Source organism: Lissotriton helveticus, chromosome 8, assembly GCF_964261635.1.
Source record: "Lissotriton helveticus chromosome 8, aLisHel1.1, whole genome shotgun sequence".
NCBI classification, from domain to species: Eukaryota; Metazoa; Chordata; class Amphibia; order Caudata; family Salamandridae; genus Lissotriton; species Lissotriton helveticus.
The window spans coordinates 894,525,743-894,541,184 of NC_136069.1; positions in this window are offsets into that span (position 1 = coordinate 894,525,743).

Genomic DNA, 15,442 nt, shown 5'->3' on the forward strand with positions numbered 1-15,442 from the left:
GACACCCGGAGCGGCCGGAGGATTTCATCCCCCACAGTCCTTCGTGGCGCGCACGCCGCGCACTGCGTTTTCGAGCATCAGGAGGCGCTGAAAAGGGGGCCACGGCTCCAGCAGCACGGGACACGCGTGGGCGTGCCCCGGCGAAGCCCAGGCCAAGGGCGGGCCCGACTGCGCCCGTCCGAGCCAGGAGGAGGCAGGGCTGGGCCACCGCTCTTGGTACCTGCACACTGGAGATCGAGTTGTGATCCGTGTATGGAGGTAGGCTGCTGCTCGTTGCGAGGTGACTGTTGACCCTGGATTCTGCCGACCGGAGGGGCTGTGAGAGGTGCTGTCTATGGGGCTAAAAGGAGAGGAGACTTACGTTGTGCAGCGGCATACCGGGACTGCGAGGACCAGCATTCCCTGTTTGAACACAGCTGGTGCCTCTTCCCGGTATCAGCCCGCCCGCCTGCCTGCAATTTAAATACGCCTAGCGGCCCCCGCTCCGCAGGAGCCGCTCATTGCGAGGTGACTGCTGAGCCTGGATTCTGCCGACCAGAGGGGCTGTGAGAGGTGCTGTCTACGGGGCTGAAAGGAGAGGAGACTTACGTTGTGCAGCGGCATACCGGGACTGCGAGGACCAGCATTCCCTGTTATAACACAGCTGGTGCCTCTTCCCGGTATCAGCCCGCCCACCTGCCTGCAATTCAAAAACGCCTTGCGGCCCCGGCTCCGCGGGAGCCTCTCGTTGCAAGGTGACTGCTGACCCTGGATTCTGCCGACCGGAGGGGCTGTGAGAGGTGCTGTCTACGGGGCTGAAAGGAGAGGAGACTTACGTTGTGCAGCGGCATACCGGTACTGCGAGGACCAGCATTCCCTGTTTGAACACAGCTGATGTCTGTTCCCGGTATCAGCCCGCCCCGCCTGCCTACATTAACAATCTCCTCCTACGCAACGCGGGACGCGCGCGGGCGAAGCCCGGGCCAAGGGCGGGCCCGTTGTAGCCCATTCGAGACCGCGAGAGGCCGGGCCGGGCCATCCCTCTTTCGCCTGCATTCCTGGTGAGTTCCGATAAAACATATTATTCTGGAGTGCAAGGCCCGCGCTAGTAACAAGCGGTGGTCGGGCAGTGTAAAGATACTAAAGTATGGCAACCAGAGAACTCAGAAACACAACCATGGCTGCCAGTGGCCAGCTCACAGGCACCCTAGATAACTTCATCATAAGGGCAAACTCGGTGATTGACCAGGGCATTATTTTGATGGAGAGACATGTATCGCAAGATCTTGCCATTGCAAAACGCTCTTCTATGGGTCGATTCGCAAATGCTCGTACGCCTGACCGGGAGCATCCAGCGGGCACAATGCTGGTTTCAGCTATTGTCCATACTCCATCTGTTCCCCAGGTAGACGAGCACAACCTATCATCTACCCTACAGCAACCCCTGGACACTTCCCTCACTGTGGATACTTCAACCCGTATAAACCCCCCCGAAAAATCACCATCCTTCTATGACCGAGGCTGCACGAAGGGGGGCAAGTCTAAAAGGAAACGTGCAGTAACATCCATGGCCGGTAGAAGGAAATCGAAGCGCACAAGAATTGTAACTGATAGTGTCACATCTCCTAGGAATGAGGCGAGCTGTGACGGAAATGCACCTGTCGATCAGGTTACTGAGCCATGGAACCAACAGGGAATTGGCCAAAGTTTGGGGAGTGCGGACCAGCTGGTTACAGGCACTAATGTAGTCAATGACTATATAATAACTAAACTTGGAGATTTATTTAAGACATTGCTTGGACCACTAGAAAACTGATTAGGGCGCATTGAGCATAGCCTCACTCAACTGGAGCAGGCTACCAGGGATCGGGCTACTAGGGGTTCTATGTCAACAAGTAAATCTAAGGTATTAGAACAGGGAAATGCACCAGCGAACACTAGGTCCTTGGTGCACAAATCTGTTGTAACTATAAATGCTGACACTAGTAATGTTAACAACACGTCCCTGGTTCGAATACAATAAAGGTTTGGTAACTGTTTTGAATTGAGCGCACAGCGAGTAAAGGACGGTATCACATCGATATATAACAGTGGTGCTCTAAATGATAGCTAATCGGTTACCACGACTAGATAATAAGCTAAATATAAGCTCAACCAGAAAATGTTTATCATCGAGCACTCAAAAGTCCAATTTAAGTATGAAGTTGTGTACTCTTTTTATTCTTTTCTTGACTTGTTACAATTCAAATCTTCATTGAAACAATCTTCTATTGTAAATTCCAACAAATGTGCAGCCAACACGTGTTTCGTCTGGTCGCATCTGACCCTCGACTTCCTCAGGGCTATGCCTCCCCTCAGGGGTAGTTACACTTTATTCTCCTGGATTATATGGTTCCAATCCTTTAAATCTTTTCTGTATCTTAACGTACTTAAAGTCACTCCCAAAGTTATAGCGTGTCGTGTTCAAACCTCATTCTACAATTATCGAGTATGTAGTTACCTGGGCGTCGGATCGCGTATCCCCGTGTCTGCGTCCTAGATTGTTTCAATGAAGATTTGAATTGTAACAAGTCAAGAAAAGAATAAAAAGAATACACAACTTCATACTTAAATTGGACTTTTGAGTGCTCGATGATAAACATGTCCCTGGTTCGAATTCTAGACCCCTGTACTACCAACCAGGAAAAATCTGGTATATCTGGCCCACAGGGTGGGGGAAATTCCAATTCCAACGGGAGTGGCCAGACCATATTTCAAGAAGCACCTAGGGCGATCCCCAGCATTGACTTACCACAGGAAACTAGTCCTTATCTGGTGGTTTTAACTGGTATTCCTGAACTAAGCAATATGGAAAAGGAATCGTACTGGTCTTTAAAAAACAAAGTGACCCATTGGTTGAATATGAATAGGCCCCTGCCTCCTCATGTCACTAGTGAACTACTGATTGTGCGAAGGGCCCCATGGGTGGGACGAGGGCCCAAGACTGTAGTAGGTGATTGCGTCCTGATCAATTTTAGGGACCCACGCACTGTTGAACATATTTGCAAATGGAGTCACAGTAGAACTAGCTCGACAATTCGACCTTACCCCCTATCCTTTTTCTATCCACCGGCTAATCCACAAGTTAGGGTAGATGGATGGTCCCTAGTGCATAACTGCTTAGGGTCCAGACAAGAAAGGGCCAGGCCCAACCAGACATTAGCACTGAGCTTTCCAGCCCTGCAGAACAGGTTCAGTTGCTTGGATGCGGTAGACTGACTGCACTGCAGTGAGCAGGCCGAAGAGAAGAGTACTCACTCAGGGCACTTAATGGTGGAAGGCAGGGCCAAATAGATGCAAAAGAGTGACTCTTCAACTTTGCAGTCAGATTCTACTACAGCCACCACCAGGGGATTTGTCCAGGTACTGGACCCTTAGGACCTGGCTGAACCAGATTCTCTGGATTAGGAGCTTTCCACCCAGTTACATTGTGAGGAGGGAGCCCGGGGGGGTGTATGGACGTTCCAGAGCCAAAGAGGCTAACCATACTATCTTGGAATGTTGCAGGCCTAGTAAACAAGTTTAATTCCATAGAATGGGGTTTCTTAGTGGATAATAATGATATCTGTCTCTTTCAGGAGACATGGGCTAGGGGGGATTACCGCAGGCAGGGCTTTGCAACATTTTATGTGTCTGCTAGGTGGCGAGGAAAAGGACGCCCGTCTGGCGGCCTTGCAATTTGGGTGGCCACTGATTTGGGCTGTACTGCAGAGTATATGCCTACGCACTCGCTTGATGTACAGTGCGTTCTCCTTAAATGGCCAAATGGTTACAAATTAGCAGTGGTGAATGTTTATTCACGTCCAATTAGTTTGACCATGGAATCCCCTACCATAGATGAATTATCATATTTTTTAGGGTCACTGCCAAGAGATTATAAGCTTCTTGTAGCAGGTGATGTTACCTGTCAGTTCGAGCCACTTTTGGGTCCAAAGGAGGGCGCTCTCATGGGTGAGGATGACTATTGGGGGATTCCACCGTGTCAATCGCCAAATCCTAAATCTTGGTCTCCACTGGCGATCCAAATTATGTCTCTCACCCTAAATAATGCCTTGAGGGCCTGCAATGGGCGCACATCATCAGATCGCCCATCAATGTGCACCTTTAACAAGAAGGGACACAAATCACGTATAGACTACATTTTAGTGGAGACAAGTATGTGGTCCAAGGTCCTGGACTTTAGTGTATTGGCGAGGGCTGACAATGATCATAATGCCCTTCGTCTGGAAATGGTCTTCCCGGGGCATATTGAAAGGCCCATCCCTGAAACAAACAAATCTGCTGCAGGGAAGCTGATACTATCAAATAATAGGCGCAGAGTAAAATGCGGGAAAATAGTGGACTCCCCGGAGAATGTCGGGAACATTTATGATCTAGCCCTTCCAAGATTTGTGGAGGTGGATATTCTGATTAATCAACCCATATCCGCCGATTATAATGAGAAATTAAGGCGTATTCATGCAGATTTAGTGTGTGGGTTTGGAGATGTCTTTAACCCTGTGTCCACCCCAAGGAAAAAGGGCACAAACCTCAGCCTGGTACAACTCTGCCTGCAGAAAGGCTAAGGCTGAGTTGATCGCAGCGGTTAAATATAAGCATAAAATGCATGAACTGAGACGCCACTATAAAAAAGAAATAGCACTTGCAAAGAACAAATGGGACTGGGACAGATGGCACAACTTAACATCGGCCCTTGAAGCTAGAGATGCACGAAGGTTCTGGTCCCTAGTAAATACAGGTTTAGGGGACCCGAGAGAGGCTGTGGAACCGAACATTGCTGCCTCAGTATGGGAAGCCTATGTTAAAACATTATATTGTGATGGATCTTCTGTCTATTGAGGCTAGCTCCACAACTCTAGTTGAACAATTGATCCACTTGAGTTTACACTGGGGGAAGTCCATAACGCAATAGGGAGACTTGGGGGAAGGCTCCAGGTCTTGACAAGCTTCCTGGAGACCTATTCAGGCACCAACCCGAGATATGGGCCCCTTACCTGCTTATCATTTTCAATGCGATCTTAAGGGGCATGGCGATCCCCTGCTCTTGGCTGGGAGCAGAGATAGTTCCTATCTTTAAAAAGGGCTCTCCTCTGCTCCCAGCCAATTACAGGCCGATCAGTCTTATTGACGTCCCCCAGAAACTTTTTGCTCGCCTTATACTGTACCATCTTCAGGGTTGGATGGAGGTCCATGAGATCCTGAGCCCTTTTCAGGCGGGTTTTAGAAGGAACACATCCACCATGGACCAGATCTTTCGCCTTATCCTCCTTTATTGGAAGACGGCAAAGATTGAGGGTGGCAGCCTCTACATGGTGTTTGTGGACCTCAGGTCCGCATTTGATTTGGTGCCAAGGAAGAAATTGTGGGGAGTTCTTGAGAATTTGGGTGTTCCGCCCCACATTCTGCACGTACTGAGGAGGCTCCACGAAGGGAACTTCGCGCAGGTTAGATGCGGAAGGGACGGGGCACTGTCATCCAGGTTTCCAGTCTGCAGAGTGGTGAGACAGGGTTGTGTCTTGGCCCCGACCCTGTTCTGCCTCTATGTAAACGGTGTCATTTCACATCTTGACAGTGTCCCTAACAATGATGCCCCAATGTTAGCAGGTAGGAGGGTGCCGGCAATTATGTTTGCCGATGACACCCTCCTGCTTTCCAAATCCCCAATGGGGATCCAAAGGATATTGGATGGGTTTGGAGACTTCTGCAAAAACCACGGCCTTGAGATAAATGCCGATAAAGCGAAGTTCATGATATTTAATCTACCCGACCAAATCCGACTCTTGGATCGGAAAGGTTGGAAAGGGTTATGACCTTTCAATATCTTGGGGTGACCCTGCACGAAAATATCTCCTGGCGACCACAGCAAGCTAAATCACGCTTAAAACTATCGCAATTGGTGGGTGGCATTCTGAAGGTCGCAAATTCCTCTACCTTCAAGCCAGTAAGTCCGGCACTGGAAATGTATAAAACCCAGGCCAGAGCAGCAGCTCTCTATGGTGGAGAGCTGTGGGGGCACTGCGGTGCCAGTGAACTCACTAAAGTGGAAACAAATTTCACCAGACGCTTGCTGTCGGTACCACAAGGTACCCCATTTTTCCCCCTGAGATTAGATCTGGCACTACCATCCATAGAAGATGAGTTAGCTTTGAAGCCACTTAGGTTTTGGCACAGGCTATGGTCAACTACGGAACTGTTACACTACAGGCAAGAATTAAAGCATGTGCTGAGCCTTAATACTTCTAAAAAAATACCCTGGCTAACCTTTGTCAAGCGGGAGCTTTTGCGTTTGGGCTTGGTTGATATGTGGGAGGACCCCGAACGGGGCTGTTCTGAGGTCCCACATAAAACCTTGACTAGGATCTTCAAGGACAAAAGCCTAAGTATGGCCGTGTGTGCTTTGAACGCTGGCACTCTAACCCAACAATTTATTGACGCTAAAAGTTCCTATAGGTTTGAGAACTTTATGGACATTGTTTTTCCCACAATTGCAAGAAAGCTTTTTATTCAAAGGAGGTATGGCACCCTGCCCCTTAAAGCTTTTACATGCAAATGGTCTGCTTCAGATGATAAATTTTGCCCAGGTTGTAATGAAAGTGTGGAGGATGAAATTCACGTGTTTTTTTATTGCCCCGCATACAGCAGATCTAGGAAGTATTGGTTGGTACCACTATGCAAAAACTTAAGCTTCAAAAAATGTCTACAGTCCTTTAGAATCCTAAAAACTAGCACTTTAAGCTCTATTGTTTTTGCAGTCTCCAAGTACCTCCTAGCTATGTGGAAGTTAAGACGAAAATTTCTGCCCAGCTAGGGTGAAACTGGAGGAGGCATTCTTATTATCTAGTATTTTGTAAATGTGGATTTATCTACATAATGTAAACCGCTGTGTTTTATGGGCTGTGTATATTTCCTTGTAAAAATCTCTTTGTAATTGTGAAATGATGGGATGATTTTTAAATGTTTTTACATCTTTTATGGCTTTTATGGCCTTGATGGCCGAAACAAAGAATTTTGGATTGGATTGGATTGGTAGGCTGAATTTAAATTAACTCCTTCAAAAAGACTTTAAGAGACTCTGCTGTATTCAGGGAGGAGGTTTGATACATGGTGTTGGCGTTGGGTTCTGAATGCATATTTATTACTGGGGGTAAAAGCTCCTTGTGACCTAAGCGCTGGGGACATTTTCTGAGCCTATTATCTGAAGTGACTGAAGCAAGAACTGCCCCTTGGGTACAGTGAGGCTCCGTGTGTACACGTACATTGCACAGATACCATCTTTCCACCTCTTAGTGCCTGCTAGTGCTCATATTTTGTGCTCGCGGGCGCTAGTGTTGGGGCAATACGAAAGCTCTTCAAGGTATGGGGAGGAGAACGGGGGCCACTGGGACCAAATCTGTGGCAAGCTCCTCTTCCACTGCCTCTACAGTGGACTCTTTCCTCCTGAGAGCAGCGGCTGTCATCGATAAAGAGATAGAACTTGTGAACAGGTGTCTTTCTAGATCACCTATCAATTGCCGGGGTCTGTCTCAACATAGATTCAGTGTGCCTCAGGTTGAATTGTCATCAGCTTGTTCTGACAACTGCCAGGTGTCACCTACTGTTCTTGAGGTAACCGAAGGCTCAGTGCTTAGTAATGATATCCCCTGCTCAGTGTTCCCAGGGTCATCCCATATACCCCTCTCCCCAGCTATCATCATTGATAGAAGAGGAAGTATTGTCTTATCTCAAGGGAATGATAGCCCTAAAACATCAAGCCTTACATCAGCTACCCCGATTTCTCAACCCATAGCCCTAAAGCATCAAGCCTTACATCAGCTACCCCGATTTCTCAACCCATTGAACCCACCATCCAGGGGAGCAATAAACGTAAACTTCAGCCTATTGGGAATAAAGCTAAAAGAACCAAGCTGACCCCAGCTACCAAACCTCCAATTAAACCTCTGGTGTCCAAACCGGCAGCCTTAAACCTAGACAGAAAGGCTACCAAGGTTTTAAATGATCTAATGGCCACATTATTGGACATCAAACTGAGCCCTATTCTGGAGAGGTTAATATCAATTGAGAATAGCCTCATGGGGGGGGGGTAATTTGGACTGTTGCAAAACTTGTAGGGTTGCTAGTGAAGTCAAGAATGCAACTCGAGTACAAGTACTTGTAGAAATTTAACTGAAACCCATGCAGACATACCACCTGCACAGTGTCAATTAATGCAGTCAGCAAACCGGGAGACAAATGGCCCGCGGGGTGCTCCAATACCCAATGGACCTCAGGTAGTTCCCTTGTATAAGCAGGTCTTCCAAAGCACAGTAGGACAGCCGGAGGGTAATGTTGTGCCACCTGAGGAAGCATGTCAGAACCTTCCAACTATCCATCTCCCTCCAGAATCTACACCATATGTGGTTGTTTTGGGTAATGTCCCTCAGCTTCGTCCTGGTGTGTATGAAGACTATAATAACTTGAAGAACAAGGTACTTCATTGGTTAACAAACAACATCGCTGCAGGTCCTAGATCAGACAGCAGCATCATCATGGTATGATGAGTGGCATGGGTTGGCAGCTCCCCTAAGGTGGGGGAGTGGATTGTGTTATAATTAATTTTAACAGGGCAGCTGTGGCAGAAAGCATTTTATCAGGTGCTGCTCAAGTAGGCCAACTATCTCATGGTTCTTTAATACACACACTACCCCTGGGTTTCTTTTATAGAGCGGAATGCCACAGGGCCAATAGGGGGAATATAGAAAGGGAACGACCTCAAGAAAGATGGCCATATGAAGTCAATGTAGGCGATAATTATGGATATTTGCACCCACCTCACAGGACATATAATTCATGTGGTCCCAATTCAAACTTTGTTGCACCTCCCCCCTAGCATTAGCCAATAGGTTTTCTATGCTATCGGGGATGGAGGAATGCGATTGACTGGATACTCTGGAGGAGTCTGCAGTGGAACTGAGGCGTCAACAAAAGGCTAATTAGAGTGTGATAACCAAGTTAGAGTCCACTCCTTCGATTCCCCTGCTTCTATCACAAACCGAGTTGACAACCCCCAATGTGGCCAGTAATGTCATATCCTGGAACATAGCAGGCCTGGCAGTTAAGTTCAGTGATCCTCTGTGGTACCAGTTTATTAGGCAATTCTCGGTAATTAGCCTGCAAGAGACCTGGCTAGTGGATTGTAATCTGCTTTTGGAAGGTTACAAAGGTTATTTCGTCCCTGCAACTCCATCAACCAGCGGTAGAGCTAAAGGAGGTTTAGTCACCTATATCTCCCTGGCCATCGACTGCTGGTACAAACTTGTCCTTCCGCCACACCTGCTATTCTAGCCATTACTTTTAAGAAGGGGAATCATAGAATGACCCTGATCAATTTTTATAACCCACCCAATGGAAAAAAGGAGGGTAGCATTTTTCAACTGGGTCATTGTATAAGGAAGTTGCGTGACCTCAGCTGACACCCTTTGATGGTTCTGGGAGATTTTAATATTCACCCATGTGGCGATCCTAAGTTAACCAACATGGGTGATACGGGATGCCATAAAATAGAAGGGTTTCATTATGAACATTCTTTACAGGGGGACAAATTAAACAACTTAGCAAATTAATTTGATTTGCGTTCATTGATGTCCTTTTCTGCCCCAAATAGCAAAATCATGATTCCCACTTTTAATGGGAGAGGTACGGGGTCTTTTATAGACCACATTTTAGTCTCCTCAATTTCTCAGTCCCTCTTTCATAGGTTTATTATTAAAGACATAGGTTACAGGGACCACAATCACCTTTGTGTATATTTTAGTGACTTACTTCTTTCTAGTAAGTCCAGGGTGGCAGATAAGGGGAAAATGAGACCTACAGATGGCGGACGCCGGCTAAAATGGTCCCAGATTGATCCAGATGCCTTCTACAAGGAGGTAAGATACACATGCGCAGTTGAACTTGCCCACTGTGTTCACCCCGGAAAGCTTGCCAGGGAATGTTATCAGCGCCTTTTGCTCTATCACAGGCAAAGCTGAGAAACTGCTGAGGGCTCCAGCTCACAGGATTCTCAACTTTAATCCGAGATGGTTTGATTCCTCCTGCTCTAAGGCTGCTCGTAAGTTAAGGGAGGCTCTGAAAATTGTTCCGAGGAACCCTGCTTACATTCAGGATTGCCGAAAAGGATGTAAACTGGCCCTGGTTAAACGTAAAAGTGTGATCAAGGAGGAGACCTGGAGGGAGTTAGTGGAGGCAAGCTCGCTGAGGAAGGCTCACGGTTCTGGGGCATTGTTAATAGACCACTGTTCTCTGAGATACAAGTAATATTCTTGGCTCTCATATAACGGAAGAAGAATGGGTGTCTCATTTCCAACTTATGTTCAAGGACCAGAAGGGCAACCCTGATCAATCACCCCATTCACCAACCACTGTCCCCATGGTTTTTGACCAATCACCCCATTCACCAACCTGTGTCCCCATAGTTTTTGAGAGGGTAGAGATAGAGGCAGGTATTGTAGGTCTATCGAGCAATAAGGCTCCAGGCCCGGACGGACTTCTGCCAGACCTTTTTAAATTGGACCCCTTATTTTGGGCCCTGATCCTGACCGCTGTATTGAATGCAGCGGCCAGTGTCGGTTACCCTGCTGCTTGGGCAATCTCTACCCTCGTCCCAGTATTTAAAAAGGGGGATCGTAATAGCACACATTGTTATCGGCCCATTTCTCTCATCGACTCTGTGGTTAAGGTGATGGGAGGGGCCTTACTGTAAAGATTATCCTCAAGGGCAGAGGATGGCAACATACTCTCCGACATCCAATATGGGTTCAGGGCAGGAAAGTCAACGATGGCCTGATGTCTAAATCTGTATCTGATCCTGTGCAAGTACATGACGCCCGCCCAGGGACGATCTACATGGCCTTCATGGACTTATCGTCTGCGTTTGACTGTGTCAATCGGGGCAAACTGTGGCAGTCCATGGGGGCCATGGGGGTGGAGGCCCCTATCGTGGACTTTCTGATGGATCTGCATAGAGAAACCAAAGCAAATATCAGATATTCACAGGATCTCCGGGTCTCCAGGGAATTTGATATTGAGAGAGGGGTGAGGCAGGGTTGCATCCTGGCACCCTTCTTGTTTAATCTATATATCAACGACCTGGAGGAAACCCTGGTTTCGACAGGGGCTGACTTTCCGCATGTGGGTGGTCGGGGTATCCCAGTCCTTGTATACGCGGATGGCGCTGTCCTGATAGCCAGAACTGCCAGATGTTTGCAATGTTTATTGGATGCCTTCCTGAAATTTATGGGGTCCCGCGATTTAAAGATCAATAATGCAAACTCTTATGTTATGCAGGTGCGGCCACGACAAAAGAAAAAGTTTTGTTTCTCAGTGGGCCCAGAGAAGATTCCCACAACGCCTGTCTTCACATATTTAGGGGTAGTACTGGACGAGCGTTTGAAGTGGGGGGCTCTTATCCAAAGGAAGAGGGGGAGTTCACCAGAACGGTTACCACAATTTTCAGCTTTGCTGCTAAGATGGGCAAGCGCCCAATCGCAGTGATGCTGAAAATGTATCAGGCGAAGGGCGTATCATCTGTAAGTTATGGCAGCGAAGTGTGGGGGTACACCGCGGCAGACCCTTTGCAGGTGGTAGAAAATAACTTCTTGTTGCTTCTTTTTTACTCCTGCTTACTCCTGCTGCCTTTGGACACCCTCTTCTATCCCTGGCATACCAAAGGGGGATTCTATTGACCTGCTGTTGCCGCCGCCAACCTCAGGATCGCGGGCTGCTTCTGCCTAGAGACTACATCTCCCACCTGGCAGTGCGGTCCCGCGAGAGGTGCGGCGTGATCCCTCGTGAGCCAGCTGATTGTAGGGGATAAAACCGTCGGAGGGCTCCCGCGCTGCGGGACGACCTTGCTGCTTCTTTTTTACTCCTGCTTACTCCTGCTGCCTTTGGACACCCTCTTCTATCCCTGGCATACCAAAGGGGGATTCTATTGACCTGCTGTTGCCGCCGCCGACCTCAGGATCGCGGGCCGCTTCTGCCTAGAGACTACATCTCCCACCTGGCAGGGCGGTCCTGCGAGAGGTGGGGCGTGATCCCTCGTGAGCCAGCTGATTGTAGAGGATAAAACCGTCGGAGGGCTCCCGAGGCGCGGGACGCGTGCGGGCCAAGGGCGGGCCCGTCCTTGCCCATCACAGCCCGAAGGAGGCCGGGCCGGGCCGGGCCCTGTTTCTTGGCTTTTTGGGACAAACAAAACTGTAAGTGTATAACAGTGTGATATTACTTGTTGCAACTTCGTCCTACTGGAAGATGTTGGCATATGGGCCCGGTTTTGTAAAACATAAGAAGATGGGAAAAAGGAAACTAAACAAAACGATCGTGGGACAGACTACCCTCAAACGGAAGAGAGATAACATGACGCTAATGAGATATTTGACTGTGGCGTTGGGAGCAATAGAAAAGCAAATATCTAGTGTGGAAGATGCCCTGATTAAGGACAAGGAGGCCTTACATTCGGTGGAGGTTAGTAGGGCTTCTAGCCCCTCAGGGGAATTGTTACTTGATCTGTATCATTCTCCAAAATTACCTATAGATTCAAACAATGGTTGAATCCTCATAGGCGGGGATGAGATTTCATCGGATGACCCAGATATATTGGTCCTCCCAAGAGAGCCTGTACTAAAATAAAGAAGATTCCCCCTATAATTCTTCCACCTCTGGTGAATGCCCCGATGGTATTGACAAATGACGTCCCAGTACAAATACCAGAATTTAGGAAGCCAGCTACAGGGTCCACTAAAGCTAGAAAAGGTCTAACCTGGTAAAAAATAGTAACACCTGCAAAAGTAAATTGAAAGGGCAGGAAAATACTGTCATAGAGATTGAGAGCCTTTTTTCTGATTTAACTTCCACCATAAAGGCACTCATTAATCCAATAGAGGTTAGACTAGGCAAGATAGAGGCAAGTCCAACAACCATCATAAACAAATTAAACAATCTAGCTCCTGGTATCTCCGGGATGGCAGGTACGGACTGTGGAGAAAAAATCCTTGAGAAGACAACCCTTACCACGATTTGGGGTGGAAGTGACCGTAGCAATATAATACAAACAGTTAGGGAGGGCTTTTTACCAAAGCGTAGAGGGCCCACAAATCAGGAATTAAATCAGGAAGGCCCAAGGAGATTAGGGAGTAGTGATAAAGTAGAGAATGGGATGGGATGTTGTCCACCAATGAACCATACTCAGATCAGAGGCGCGTAGGATTGACTATTCGAAGTGCCATGCCAGAACTCATTACTTTAAACCTTCCACCTGCTGCGGCCCCTTATACTATTGTTCTTGCAAATGTCCCACCAATTAATGAGCCTGATAAAGAATCATGGGCCATTTTGCGGAATAAGACTATTTACCACCTAGGCATTAAGAGTTGTCTTACGGCTGAAATGTTTAAGGCATTTAAGATGGTGAGACGGGTCTCATGGGTGGGCATGGACAGAAAGGCGCTAAATGGGGATTGTATAGTCTTAACCCTGGGATCTCCATCTCTGGTACGAGAAATTTTAAATCGAGCTAGGTAGGCTGAGTAAGAATGAAATAAATGTCCTCCCACTATGCTTTTATCATCGACTACGTATGATTGGGAGGCAAGATCAGTACTTGGGTAACCTCCATCAAGCTAATAACCAGATCTACAACGTAGCGGTAAAAAACAGGTTTGAAGAATAACAGCAGTTAAAGGATGTAGATTGACATCATGGCAATAATCACGATTTGAGTAGTCTTGAGTTAAATACGAATATGATTATTAAGCAGTGTATAAATAGTACCCAACTAGAATGTCAGAGGGGGGTTGCTGCTCCCGGTAAACAGAAGATAACACCTTTTAAATACAGGGTTTACAAAAACCACCAGGAAACCCATAGGGAAAATGAATTCTTGTCAATTGTAAATTCAACAACTACTTTGGTTGAACCAAATTCAAATGGAATAAGACCTCCTTTTGACCCTTCCGCTATAGACATTGTTAATAGTACACCACAAGAAAATACAATGGTGGTAGATGCAGGTAAAGGATGTGTTATGGTCACTAGTGATGTACAAACTCATGGGACTGTCAAGATTTTATCATGGAATGTTTGTGGCCTTGAGTCAAAAGTTAATGTTGACATGTGGAGTGATTTTATTCGGAAACACAAAGTATTATGTCTACAAGAGACATGGTTGTTAACTGAGCAACATCTGAATGGTTATAAAACATTCCATGTCCCTGCTCTAAGGTCAACTCATGGGAGACACAGTGAGGGTATATGCGTATATATATGAAACAAGCTGGTAGTTCAGAATATAAAAATGTTTAAAAGTACTCCCTACTATCAAATGGTCTCCATTTATTTGCCTCGGCATACAATGTTGCTAATTGTAAACTTTAATAACAACATGTATAAAGTTAAGTATGCTGATGTGTTAAAAAATCTTAAAGAGGATCTAATAGATCAAGTTAATACGAAAGGAAGAGAGGTAATTTTGGTATGGGGTGGGGACTTTAATACAAATATTTGTAAATCAAAAGCGTGTGTTGGGGAAGAAATAATCTGGCTGATAATGGCCATCACAGGCATTATGCTCATACGGATAGAGGGGAAGGATTTAACGACTTAATGGCAATGTTTGATCTTGGGTTTGTCAATAGGATGTGTTCCCCTACTGTTAAATTTGACCCAACTTACATTGGACGGGGCTTCGGCTCTGTGATTGATTTTATTATCATGCCCATCAGATATGCCAACCTGGTGGAAAAGTTCATGATTCATCCAATTGGACTTAGTGATCACCTGCCACTCGGTCTGACTTTACTAGTACCCGGCAACTATGCTACTACTACTGTAGAGTGTTTGGCCTGGGTACAAGATCTAGTGTTGTCCCGCCTAAATGGTTATTCAGTAAGGTGGGGGAAAAAGGACCCTATGTTGACCTATATGAACATAGTCACAAAGCCCTTGACACCAATTTTAACATGTCTAAATGAGGACACCTCTAAGGCTGATACTCTAAATGCCTTTATGCGGATCACGGAAATCATTCAGGAAGTCATGATTACCCCGAAGCGTAAGAGACTTATAAAAGGGGTTGGCTGGTTTGACAGTCAGTGTACCAAAACCCACTCACTGCTAAAAGCCGCACTTAGTAAGTTAATTAGGGACAGCGAGGAAATTAGAGCCTGTAGGAAGGCTTATAATTTAGCAAGAAATACTCGTAAAAGAGAAATAAAAGAACAGGCATGGGACATTCTATATGAGGCTTCTCTGTGTAGAGATTCCGGCTTATTCTGGCAGGCAGTGAATGCCCCATTTTTTGCCAATAAAGGAAGTACTAGGCTGGAAATTGTGATCGATGAAATACCTGGATTCAATTTTTTTCCATGGTCTATAGCAGAGATGTCACTGATGT